The following is a 13,075-nucleotide window of genomic DNA, read 5'->3' on the forward strand; positions in this document are numbered from 1 at the left end:
ACAGTGGCCAAATCAAGTTGGGCTCCTATCGACTTTCTATACAGGAGGAAAATACCCAGAAGAAAATCTGCTTTAAGTAGGATGTGAGGGTTCTAACTAGAGGTTTGTCATGATTCTGAATCCATTGCAAGCCTTTGTTTTGCACAAAAAAAAACATTCCTTGGGCTACAAATGGCCCCACAAAACGATGGTTTAGTGATGAGTCATCATCTTTTCACAGTTTGGTGGGTGTTTTGTGGGGCCACCTCCCTGACAATAACGATGGGACCACAATTCTTATATGAGACGATTCTAAGATGACCCAATGTTATTCTCATAGAAAATGAACTTCCGTGACCCAGGAGATGAACCAGTGACGTCAGTACTCTATTAAGACGTGAGGTTGATTCTACAAAAGCCTAATAAAACGGTTTTCAGAAAAAACCTATGTTGCTATGTATCGTTGTTAGGCAGAAACCTTACCTCCATATTATGTTTTGTTTTCCATAAAATTAGCAGATTGCAAGCTTTTAGATCTGCTACTTTAGAATTATAATCCTGAAAAGTTTTGGACATGAGGTTTCCACCCATAGATGCTTTACCAGTTTTAATGGTTAATTAGTGTACTGTACGTGGTAAGACCTGTGAAGGAAATTAGTAAGGTCTCTGGGAGTGGGACATATCATCTGTAGGGCTGTGTGCTCTCTGGGGGCGTACAGTATGGATGATCTTCTCCTCTGTCACCACTGGGGTTTTCCATGTGTGTCTGAAGACATTAAAAAAAGACATGCATACTTGTTAACTGACATCTCCAAGTTTAAAACATCGCTACACTAAATAATAAGTACACCGGATCCATTGTAACACAGGTTCTTTCCTTTCCTAAAAAGTAAGTATTCTGGAGTTAAAATGCTTCCACCCGACAGCAACAATATAATATAATAAACTCAATAGTTATTACAGTGGTAATATATCGAATTATCAGTACACATTTAATGCAAAAATAAAGAATGGCAATACCTCTAATGAACGTGGAAAAAATATCTTTCTCACATTTCAACTTAAAAGAGGTGTAGCTATAAAATGTGTAAATGTGCAACTCTTAGATCCTATTTTTAATATCTAACCCTTGACAGCCATTCATTCAAACAGAAAAGCAGCTGTATTGAAAATATTTTTTTTTCTCGCACATAATGCAGGACACAGCTCCTGCTATTTAGGCCATGGCTATACGGAGCTGGATTTTTCATATATCCCGGTTTTTCAGATATCCAGATAGAAAAATATCTAGGTCCACACGAGAAAGATATCTAGGTCTAAAATAATCTGAGTCCCCAGACCTCCACTGGGGGACAAGCACACACACAGTTAAGTCTTAAGAGATATCCGGGTACCGTGTCTACACAGATCCAGAGAATATCCAGCTTTGCGGCCGAAATATCCAGCTTAATGTGGCTGCAGCCCCAACAGCACAAAAAATGTCTAGCTTCAGAAATATCCAGCTCTGTGTAGCCATGGCCTAAACCACTTGAACACACCTATTCTGGGGGGAACATTACTAAAAATGGCAGATCTACAAGCTCACAGTGAGCTGCAATGCAACAAGTTGAGAACTTATATGTGCTATTTTAGGCAAAGAAAGTTGGTGTAGATGGAAGAAAGCGGCCCATGTAGGGAAGTTTCTAGATAGTCAGTGTGCCATGTCAACATGTTTAATGACACGCCATCAAAAATTCAGACACATTTTGAGTGTCAGGAAATTGTTATAATGATCATTATAGACTCAAGCAATAACCCATCTATCTCGAGAGTTCAGGGTTTTAGTGAATGTAGAATTATGTGCAGGATGTAATTTGTGCAAATTATGTGACTTAATTTAATTGACCACATAAAAAAAAACATGTGATTTTAAAATAAAAACCCTCTCTCTCACACTTCTGCCAGTGTGCCAGTGATCACCCTCCCCTGTGCCATTGTTGTGCCTAAGGTTGCCTACCCCTGGTCTAGTGGGTTTAAGTGGCTACCTTTACACATTTCTGCCAGGAAGAGTTGCAGAGGGAACTGAATCACTGTTAATTGAGACAGACTGAATCAGCATGGCACTGCTGGTCTAGACTTACCTCTGAGAATATCCCCATCCTGGTTGGGGTAAAAGGCCAGTTTGAAGATGTGGTTCATAATGCTGCGTTCGATAGGCATCTGGACATCTTGCAACTGGTCCTTGCTAGTATACTGCCAGATGGCATCACGGACCATGGCACCATACAGGTAGTGCAGAAAACCCTCCACTGCTGCAGTCTTGTCATCAGCCGCTGTGCATCCCTGGAAGGCTGTGGGGGGAGACAGGGAACAATGCAGTGAGCAATCAGTCTGTTGATTACCTTTAAAAATATATATAAAATACAGAGAAAGTAGCCTATCTACAAGCTCACAATGTGCCTTATTGTGAGTTTGTAGATAGGCTATTTTCACTACTTTTGTGCAACACTTGTATGATGAAGTAGGGCAGTGTTTCTCAAATGGGGGTACGTGTACCCCTAGGGGTACGCAGGGCGGGACCGTACCTATGTTCCCCAGGTTCTATGTTCCCCAGGTTCTATGTTCCCCACTTTCTTACCACCTAACCCTAACCTCACTAAACTAATGCTGTTAGGTGGGGAACATAGAACCTGGGGAACATAGAACCTGGGGAACATAGGTTGGACCCCCGCAGGGAGTACGTCAGAAAAACTAGAAAATGGGAATTAGTACTTTACTATTATGGTTAATGATAAAACATTGACAGAGTTTGTGTGAACCTGCTCATCTGTACATTTCTAAACCAAATAACATCAATACCTTTACTAGTAGTAACAGTTATTTAATAGAAAGCAGTATTTATTTGCCATTTATTTGCCATTATGCTGTTTTATTTTGAACATATTGGCATCGGAACTGGACTTTTGATGTCAATTTTGCAGTAGTCAGGGGAAGGGGGTACATGGCTTCAGAAATCAGTATAAGGGATTACTCCAGCCAAAAAAGATTGAGAACCACTGAAGTAGGGCATTCATTTATGAAAACATAGCACGTTGAATACAAGGTTTCTGCCTGAGAACAAGAATTAGAGAGGGTATGTGTGTACAAAAGAGAGAGGTCATCAGATCAGCCTGTGTCGCCTCTATATAAGAATGTGAATGATGGCTGCATATATGCTGTGTTGTGAATCCACTATAGCCATTTGAAATGTGATGTAATTTTTTGTTCTGCTTGTCCTGCTTCCAAATGTGTAGGAGAAATCCTTAAATTAGAATTAGGCTACTCCAAGGAAAACAGTAAAAGGGTTTCTATAGGCTACACTATACAGTAAATAATAGTCTACCTCCTTTTGAAGACCAGCTTACTGCTGTTGATCTTGTTTGATCCAACAGATGTCTAGTATACATCTAAAATACTCTGCAGCACTGCAGATGAGAGAGAGAGGTGAACAAATAACAATAAATTCAACTTCCTCGCACAGTGATAAATACACGTGCATAAAAAAACATTGCAGTCCTACGTGTTTTTACCTAAAAATGTTGTCAGGTGATGTAGCCTACACATGATGGAAACATGATGCGACACAAACACTAGGCTACTAAACACACACGTCCCTGTTCTTGATGGTGGTGATTGTGTGTAATATGTGCATGGCACGCAAAAACGACTTCCAAACTCAATTAATTCACTGAAAGTTTCTTCAGAAAGTCATAGATTGCTTACATTCATGGTTATTTTCCAGTAGGCAACCTTATGTCCATTGCGAGTCCAGTCACAGAGGCTGACTGTTCTGTGGACATAAGGTGCTCTTTTCCCATAGTACACAAGACCTGGCTTAAACAAATCCTCTCTTAACCCTAATAAAACTAACATAACCATCTCAACATAATGCATTTTTATCCATTTCTGACTAGAAGCCCAATATTCTAGGACCATTCCTATATATTATCAAACTTATCCGCCAAAAGTTATTCGCGACCTACCTGTTGTTATGAAGGGGGGAAAATACCTTATACAAAGCATTCACCATTCAAGCTTCTAGCGCCCTCTACTGTTGACCGGTGGTCACTACTCTGGAAGAAGCAAATGATTGGCGCAGAATCCTACAAAAATACATTATTAATTATTAATTATAATTGTTACGTTTTTGGAAAATAGTATAGATCTACTAGGACATTTTGTGAACAAATAATAACAATAATAATAAGTACGCTCTTGCACGTTTGGATATAACCTCGCGATACCAGGCTTTCTCGCGAGGATGAGTTGTTTACAAATGAAAATGCCTCAGCGTCGCGCAGCGTTCCTATTGGTCCGCTGCGCTCGGCAGCGGACCAATAGAGACAGCGCTCGAGCATCCTTCCTGTTTCAAACAGGTGTTCTTCGGATGATAACGTTAGAACGTCAGTGCTCATCTGGACTTCATTGAGAACAGACGTGCATCTTAGCGGCTCCACCAGAGACGTTACTGACGAACTACTGCTGACTGCTTGTTTACATCGACGCCTGTCGTCCATCTGTTGCTGTTGTTTCACCGGTCATTTCAACTTTTAATTTGATATTTTCAAACATTTGATAACACTTCTTTTTGGATCCCTAGTCTTCAGCTTGACCAACTGAACTCAGGTAAGTAAGTTTGCTCTTGTTAACGACACACACACACACACACACACACACACACACACACACACACACACACACACACACACACACACACAGGGGCTTGTTTGTCGTTAATTTACACAGAGGCCTGTTTGCAACAGTTGTGGGTCATTTTCAACCATATTTTGGTTTGAGTACACTGTTGTGGTTTGAAGAAGCACTTTGAAGAAGTACTTGACAATGAAGAACACCCAGCCACAGGACGCAGTCGCTGCCTACTCAAGGCTCCATGAACAACATCCATGCCAGCCTCTTCTGACAGACGACCAGAAAGTCGAGCTGCGCAACCGCAACTGCAACATGGAGGTCAACGAGAGGAAGGGGAAGGCAGCCCGGAAGATGAAGTTCATCATGGCCGAGTTGTTGCAGTCAGAGAAGGCCTACGTGAGAGATCTGCGTGGTCTGGAGACATACTGGTGGGAGATGGCCAGTGGGCTTGAGGAGGAGGTACCTGCAGGCATCTGCAACAAGCAACACATCATCTTTGGTAACATCCAGGAGATATATGACTTTCATAGCAATATTTTCCTGAGTGAGTTGACCAACTGTGAGCTACCAGAGGATGTGGGACACTGCTTTGCTACCTGGGCTGATGGGTTCCACATGTATGTGAACTACTGTAAGAACAAAGTTGACTCCAGTCAACTCTTACTGGAACACGCTGGAACCTTCTTTGATGACATCCGGCAGAAACATGGCCTGGGCTTCGCTAGTTCCATCGACTCCTACCTCATCAAGCCTGTGCAGAGAATCACCAAGTACCAGCTACTGCTCAAGGACTTGCTGTCTTGCTGTGAGGATGGAGAGGGAGGAGAGCTTGCGGATGCTCTTGAGTTGATGCTGAGTGTGCCTAAGAAGGCGAATGATGCCATGAACATCGCCATGTTGGACGGTTTTGATGACAACATGGATGTCCAGGGGGACTTGATTGTTCATGGCAGTTTCCAGGTGTGGAACCCCAAGACTCTAATCCGGAAGGTTCGCAACCACCACGTGTTCCTGTTCCAGAACTCGCTGGTCTTCAGCAAGGAGATCAGGGACTCAGCTGGCAGAACTAAGTACAGGTATGTGAATAAAGTACTGACATCCGAGTTGGGGGTGACAGAGCACATTCGAGGGGACCCCTGTAAGTTTGCTCTGTGGGCAGGAAGGACCCCCGCCTCTCACAACCATACTGTACTTACGGCATCCAGCTTGAAGGCCAAACAGGAGTGGGTTAAGAACATCCAGGAGAGAATGACACCCCTGAAGGAGCCTCTTCACCTGCAGCCTCAGGCCTCGCTGCAGTCCAGCCGTCCAGGTCCACGTCCGATGCTGTGGAAATGGCTGACCAGCTGCGTACGCAGACCCAGCCGGTGACAGCTCTGGGCTCGCCAGGGAGATCCTATTTCTTAATATGCAGCTAGTTTGTGGGAAAGATCCCTCAGGATGTGGGTGAAGGCAGAGCTTAAATACAAAGTCTTTGAAGAGTGTAGGACTCGGCGGGGAGCCGAGTCTGGATAGCGGGAGCTGCTGAGACCGGGTTAGTGGAGTTGAGGCTTGCTGGAGTTTCCTCCTTGATGTCCATGTAGGGTCAGAGGTCGGTGTGTGGCGAACGGGTAAGAAACCACATACATAAATGCATCTGTCTGTCTTGTCAGTCGTGTACCACACAGGAGGTTCCCCGGACTGGAGGTCGGGTCCCCCCAGTCAAAGTTGGTCAGTCGAGCCTATCTCCTGATCGCTACTGTTGCGTGTGGACGCGCTTCCAGGAAGGGGAACGACTAACACAGGCTATTTGTGTAACCTTAGCTGAGGTAAGAACATTTACTTTTTTATGTTACCTTATATGGTTTTTAAAGTTTAACATGAAGTAGTAATTGTCATATATATTAGAAATAGTTTTTGTGAAGATAAGGGGAAAAAATCAACAAAAATCTGTCTGTTTGTTGTGGACTGTGCTGGAGTTTCCCTGGACTTGAGGTGGAGGTCCCCCCCAGTTGAAGTTGGTCAGTCGAGCCTCCCTCCTGATCGCTCCTGGTGCGTGTGGACTTGCATCCAGAAAGGGAACGACTGTTGGCATAGATGGGCTGTACTGTGGCTGCAAGAAAACACTAGGCTATTTGTGTAACCTGAGCTGAGGTAAGAACATTTACTGTTTTCTGTTACCTTATATAGTTTTGTTTTACATGAAGTAGTAATGGTCATATTAACAATATGTTTTGTGTTGGCTGACTAGGCCTACTTGGTATTAGAAATAATTGTTTAAGATCTCATTATCATTTTTATAGCACTGAATTTCACCACTTTATAGGGTTTAGATTTTTAACTTCCAAGTAATAATTGTAGGTATTAGAAATATATGTATACTAGTTGTTGTTGTACAAAACTAAAACTAAAAAAACACAAAACTAAAACTAACCAAAAAAAAGTGTCTGTCTATCTAATGTATTTTCACAGGTTTCTACTGACGTGGCTTCATCCTCTCCCTTTGGGGAGTCTGTCCTGCGTGCAGTATGTGTCATCACCACTCTGTTGGCCTGGCGGGCTTGCTCGAGCCGCCCTTCAACCCTGTGATGGTGACTGGCCTTGGCGTCTTGTGGGGCCAGGCTTTAGGTAGCGTCTTGCACCTGAGCCTGTCTGTCTGTCTATGGAGCACCTGGGTGTGGTAGAGATAAAAGCACTCTTCCCACCACCGCAGCAGTAACTGCGATGCCTCCAGCTTGGCCTGGCGCACCATCAATCTAAACACAATTGGCCGTGTTTAGACAATTTACAATTGAGCATTTAGCAGACGCTCTTAACCCAGAGCAACTTAAAATTGGGGTGGAAAGCTGGCTGGATCAAGTGACCGTTCTTTTTGCTGCACTGCAGAAGCTACTGGCAAGTGTATATGGGAGGATGCACACAGTAGTTTATACATCCCCAGCTGTGGAGGTGTTAGTGCAGCAACAAGGACTGAAAGGACACTTGGGGACAGTTGGGAATTGACAACGACTAAATTGGGACTTCTCCGATGGATTGCCGCCGTGTAGTGGCGGAGAAGCTAATGACCCAATGACCCAAGCTTCTGGCAGGTGCTACCATCATGCCGGACAGCTCAAAGGGTATTAGGGATCAGACCAAGAGCAATCCATTGATAAAACTAACATGTTACAGAAATCACCACAAGAAACCAAAGCACTCCAGCAGACGTCCAAGGAGATGCCAGCCACAACAACTGTTGTGCAAGGTTGTATCCCCTCCAAAAGAATCCATTAGAGATGGAGCCTGGTATGTAAGGACTATTATATAAACTGTTATATGACTCATTATACCAATATTCCCTTAGTATTGTTGATGGTGTGCAGACCACCAGGGCTCTGCTGTGAAGGAAACTGAGGTAACACTTTACTTAAAGGTCTATAATGCACTCATTTAAATAACTGGTTATAAATGTTTACAATTATGCATAACAACGTATAAGCTTAGTGGAACAGCACATTGTATTTTTCATTTCAAGGACCTCCAAATTGGTATGCATTTGGCTGCGAACTCTCATCTGAAAAGATTTCTGCCAAGGACCCCCATACATTTACTTACTTATTTATTAAAAAAATAACCTTTTCTCAAAACGGCAGATCTATGCTCACAATACGTTGTGGTGTGAGCTTGTAGATCGGTTATTTTCAAACAGCCAATGTATTTAGGGTTAAAGCTATTTAAACTGTTTGTGATGCTAATATCAACTAATGTAGCTGGGGAGCCCTTTCAAGGATTCCTGGGGGTCCCCGGAGAACACTTTGAAAACCACTTTATTGTCTGCACTACCTTACAGTCCAAAATGTAGATCAGGCTCAGACTTTCATTGGTAACTAAAATGAGTAAATGTCCTGGTTTTCTGTTCACACCACAGGCTAGAGGAGACCAACTGGAGGAGACAAAAAGAAAACGTCTCACTGAGCTGACCTCCACCCAGCAAAAGCTGTAGCCTACAACCGCACTGCAGACCAGGTGAGAGTGGGCAGCCGCCTATGGCTTTTAGCACTGTAGATTTAACTGACTGGGTTGCAGAGAAGAAAGGGGCAGTCAAGTGTAAAATGATCCTAAAGATTAGTAGGCGTTGGAGTATGTTATGAACTCTGGCGATTCTGTCTGTCTTGGAATGGAACAGCATCATGGCTGAACTGTTAGAAACTGAGAAAGCCTACACCCGAGACCTGCAGGAGTGCCTGGATACATACTTTTGGGAGATGACCAGTGGAGTGCTGGAGGACATACCTGTTGGCATCCTCAACAAGGAACAGGTTGTCTTTGGCAACATCCAGGATATCTGTTACTTCCACAGCAACATTTTCATGGAGGAGTTGGTCAACTGTCAGCTACCGGAAGATGTGGGACAGTGCTTTGTGACCTGGGCTGACAAGTTCAACATGTATGTGAGTTACTTCATGAACAAACCTCACTCCAGTGAACTTATTCGGGAACACGCTGGAAGCTACTTTGACCTCATCCAGCAGAAACATGGTCTGGGCCGGGCCAGTTCTATTGACACCTTCCTCATCAAGCCAGTACAGAGGCTCACCAAGTACCAGCTCCTCCTAAAGGACCTACTGTGTTGCTGTGATGAGGGAGAGGGAGGAGACATTAAGGCTGGCCTGGAGGTGATGTTGCGCTTTCTCAAGAAAGCAAATGATGCCATGACCATCGCCTTGCTGGAGGGTTGTGATGATGTGGATGTCCAGGGGGACTTGATGCTTCATGGCCGTTTTCAGGTGTGGAACCCCAACTCTGTCCTCCATAACGTCCGCAAGTCTCTCAAGCGGAATAGTCACTACCGCCACCTGTTCCTCTTTGAGAGGTCACTGATCTTCTGCAAGGAGATCAAAGACTCCACTGACAGAACCAGATACCAGTACAGCAATAAAGTACTGACTGGTGACTTATGGGTGACTGAGCACAATGAAGGGGACCCCGGTACGTTCATTCTGTGGGCAGGATCAGGAAGGACTCCACCCTTTCACAAGACTCTACTTAAAGCCTCCAGTGTGAAAGAGAAACAGAAGTGGATGAGTAACATCTGGGAGGTGAGCCAGGACAGAATGAAGTCACCTCTTCACCTGGACGACACACCAGCACTGTCCAAACCTCCCAGGAACAGGAACAGGACAGGACAGATAGCCAATCTACAGCCTCAGGCCTGGCTCTTCTCCCGACACTCCAGCCAACCAGGTCAGAGATTGTATGGATCACTGTGGAAATGGCTGACCAGCCGCAGTAGCAGGCAGAATTAGCAAATAATTGACTGAAACACTTGTATATACTGTATATAATTACATTTGATTGTTGTATTGTATTATGCATTCTTTGTTGTCTTATTACCAGTGATTAATATTGTTTTCATTGTATTATTGTTTATTAATGTCATTATTTATAGTAATTATTGTTGTATATAGTTGTGGTGATGGCAGTAAATAAACCAAGTTCAGTGAACTTGCCAGACTACACATTAAAACCCTGAATCTTAATTGAACTCCACCCATAGGGGTACATTTGCACCTGTACGACCCAGAGGGTCCTGTACAGTACATGTATAGCTAAAGCACATGGATTATAATTTCTGTAGTGCAGTAGTGGAAGAAGTACTCTGATTCTTTACTGGAGTAAAAGTAGTAATACCATAATGTGGAGGTACAATTATACTTATTACAAGTAAAAGTCCTGTAATCAAGCTCACAACATCACAATGCAAGGCGCTGTGAGCTTGTAGATCAGCTATTTTTGAATAGCCAAAGTATAATATAGGCCTTAATTGGGTATGTTTTTTAATTATAATTTAAATCTGCAGAGCAACTAGTAAAGCTGTCTGTCAAGTAATTGTAGTGGTGTAATAGGTACCATATTTGATGGTACAGTATCTTCCACTTATTAGATTATTTCTCATTCACTTATTGAATTCACTCAAACTTATTATTTGAAACTTGTTGGTCACAATACTAATACTTTGTGATATATTTCGGCTACGGTGTAATTTTGACAAAATAGTTTTATTATTAAACAAACAACAAATCAAAATATCAATCAGCATCAATTAATCAATGAGTATAATAATAATGTGACTGCTGTGATTCTTCAATTTCCTGCAGTTTCATTTATTGAAGGAAATTAGCTCAAGTTAGAAATCTACATTTCCTTACACAGGACACTCAAGAAAACTGGACGTGCACCGTGGTCGACGACCCCCAGAATCCCTGGGTGATACTGGGGACATGGGGAGGGTGCCAGACTGCCAGTGAAGGATGCCTCACCGGGAGAAGCATCCCAACAGCCACAGGTGAGTTGGTTTCCGTGTTTGACCGACGATTCAAACTGACTCCTCTCTTTCGCCTTCCCCAGTGCAGGTCACCACCAAGAAGAAGGTTACCGTCACCAAGAAGGAGCGAGGACCCATGATGGAGTGGTGGAAGTATGTACATACATCTCACTTGTCACTTGTTCTCATGGGTTTGTTATTTTAATACATAGTACATTTTTGTTGACCACAAATGTTTAAGAATGTTTTATTAGATATGATAGCATGTTGTATAAATAGATGACAAAACAACAAACCTAGGTTCGTTGTTTTTACCTGGAATTTCTTTGAGGCACTACATTGTTCTCTCTGTACTGTATTTATGTGACTATTTAACTTTAGTTTGCTTATTCCCATCTCACACTTTCTTGCAGGAGTATGCAAGGCTTCCTCCAATACATCTGCCAAAGTACGGCGTTGGGCGAGCACGGGAGGCCAAAACTAAAAACCTGCAAAGGAGAATGCCTGCCAACAGGAAAGGCCACCAACAGCCAAACACCACTTTCTGGTAAGTACACATTTATTACAGGTCCAGATCTCTTTTTTTCCCCCCTCTGCATTAAATCTCTTCATCAAAATTAGCCAATCTACAAGTTCCCAACGTGACGCGTTGTGAGCATGCATAATTTCTATTTTTCCCGAAAGCTTGCCCCGTGCTCATCAGGACACTCAATACGGACACTCATTCATCCACACAAAGCCAGACATAGGAGCGGTTAGTACCGCACAAAAATGGTGTTGTCTGTTGAAGTGAACTGATTGACCAGTGATATGGTATATGTGTGTAGCCTACATTTACCACCACCAACCTCCATGTGCATATCGTTGTCGAGTGGAAACCTTGTACAGTATGTCCAAGACCTTTTGTTTTGTATTTATCGTTTTAAAAATGAACTAAACTAGTGAAAATAGCAGATCTACAAGCACACAGCCTCACGGTGTGAGGCGTTGTTCACAGTTCACTGTTGTTCACAGTTCACTGTTTTCACTACTTTTGTGCGACGGCCTTGTATGATGAAGTAGGGCTTTACTTTGCGAAAAAATGAACACATTTTAAACTTCGAGATACGAGGTTTCTGCTTGACAGTGACGATATGTGGGTTCACTATAAGTAACATAGTTAATAGTTACATTGTACTCAAATGGTGTATTCCAACAATGTGTAAACCACCAAATAGTCTAATTTGTTATTCATTTTATAACTACAATTCAAAATTAAATATTATCCTTGATATTTTTTTCTGTTTTTATTTCATTAAGGAGAGAGCTTACCGAAGTATACAGGCACCAGAAAAACATGATGTGATAGCCATAAGTATTATTGTTATGTATTGTATCTGCACATCTTGATCAAATTAAAATAAATAATAATGTAATAAGTATACAATAGCTTAAATGTTGAGTTGTAGTTATAAAATGAATAATTATTTTGTTTGAATACGTAGTATGTAACTATCTTAGTTGTGGCGAGACATAACTTACTCTATGTATGCTTTATTCATGTGTTTTTTTTTTATTAGCAAGATATGTATGTATTGTAGTGTAGACAGGGCTGGACATTGATACTAACACCTGTGTTTCTTCTCCAGGCACAGAGACCACCTTCTGCCTGCATCGCATTCGCCACCAAGAGACCTTGACCCTGCCAACGATGAAGGTCGTCTGCCAAGCGCCTTCCTTCAATCATCGCTCAGCCTCTCCAGAATCTCCAACTACCTCGGGACTTCGATACTTTTGTTTTGAGCCACACTGGCATTGATGAACAGTAACCAAGGATGCTTACTTGTGTACTCAAGTATTATTATTTTTTTTTGCCTGCACTCTTCTTTCACTCCACTATTTAAACTGAAATGTTTTACTTTTACAGTTCTAGGAAGGGACTGAAAATGTACTATTTATATAGTTTGATTCTTTAAATGTTTTGGTATGCATTGGTCTTAAAAGATAATGTACTTTGTAATTTGTACTTTTGAATACCGGTACTTAGTAGAATATTAGTAGCCTATTTACTTCACTACAAGGTTTAGATATTTTTGTTAAGTTCTTATCGGACACCACTGCGAGATGGGTCTTAGTCTTAGACAACCAGTCACCCTTTATTTTACA

At 42.3% G+C, this 13,075-nt stretch overlaps 1 long non-coding RNA gene across 1 annotated transcript; it reads right to left on the minus strand.

The window, feature by feature from the left end:
- Nucleotides 1-82: 82 nt before the first annotated feature.
- LOC308287585 lies at nucleotides 83-3,768 on the minus strand. Its single transcript, XR_013962145.1, has 3 exons — nucleotides 3,721-3,768; nucleotides 2,100-2,309; nucleotides 83-745 (listed from the first exon to the last, which is right to left on the minus strand). It is a non-coding gene; the product is annotated as an uncharacterized lncRNA (long non-coding RNA).
- Nucleotides 3,769-13,075: the final 9,307 nt, after the last annotated feature.

Source organism: Nannobrachium achirus (assembly GCF_963921795.1).
Source record: "Nannobrachium achirus genome assembly, chromosome: 6".
In the NCBI taxonomy this organism is placed as follows: domain Eukaryota; kingdom Metazoa; phylum Chordata; class Actinopteri; order Myctophiformes; family Myctophidae; genus Nannobrachium; species Nannobrachium achirus.